This window comes from Arachis ipaensis, chromosome B4 (assembly GCF_059453495.1).
Source record: "Arachis ipaensis isolate K30076 ecotype BB chromosome B4, ASM5945349v1, whole genome shotgun sequence".
NCBI classification, from domain to species: domain Eukaryota; kingdom Viridiplantae; phylum Streptophyta; class Magnoliopsida; order Fabales; family Fabaceae; genus Arachis; species Arachis ipaensis.
Genome location: NC_142439.1, coordinates 69278959 through 69279760, shown reverse-complemented (window position 1 = coordinate 69279760; position 802 = coordinate 69278959). Strand labels below are relative to the sequence as shown.

At 40.0% G+C, this 802-nt stretch overlaps 1 non-coding gene across 1 annotated transcript; it reads left to right on the top strand.

Annotated features, from left to right (window-relative positions):
- The first annotated feature begins 247 nt into the window (after positions 1-247).
- Positions 248-355, top strand: LOC148567829 (small nucleolar RNA R71). The gene has a single exon (XR_015882829.1). It is a non-coding gene; the product is annotated as a small nucleolar RNA R71 (small nucleolar RNA).
- The last annotated feature ends 447 nt before the right edge of the window (positions 356-802 follow it).

The window sequence follows — 802 nt, the reverse complement described above, 5'->3', positions numbered from 1 at the left end:
TATTCTGAGCCAATATGGCATTCAGAGTATCAATTTCAAGAACTCCCTTCCTCTGAGGCATCCAATTACTCACAGGATTCCTTTCAGAGGTGTACATGAACTGGTTATTTGCAACCATGTCAATGAGTTCTTGAGCTTCTACAGGCATTTTCTTTTGGTGAATGGATCTACCTGCAGAATGGTCCAATGACATCTTTGATAATTCAGACAGACCATCATAGAATATATCTAGGATGGTCCATTCTGAAAGCATGTCAAAAGGACACTTTTTGGTCAGTTCCTTGTATCTCTCCCAAGCTTCAAAGAGGGATTCACCTTTCTTTTGTCTAAAGGTTTGAACATCCACTCTAAGCTTGCTAAGCTTTTGAGGAGGGAAGAACTTGGCTAAGAAAGCCGTGACCAGCTTAGGTTGAGAGTCCAACCATATTCTAGCTCTATCTCTTACAGCAAATGGGAAAAGCATAAGCCTGTAGACCTCGGGATGAACCCCATTGGTCTTAACAGTATCACAGATCTGCAAGAATTCAGTTAAGAACTGAAAATGATCTTCTGATAGAAGTCCATGAAACTTGCAATTCTGTTGCATCAGAGAAACTAATTGAGGTTTCAGCTCAAAATTGTTTGCTCCAATGGCAGGGATTGAGATGCTTCTTCCATGTAAATTGGAATTAGGTGTAGTAAAGTCACCAAGCATCTTCCTTACATTGTTGTTATTTTCGGCCATGTCTCCTTCTTTTTCGAAAATTTTCTGTCAGATTTTCTCGTGAGAGTTGTGCTTTAGCTTCCCTTAGCTTCCTCTTTA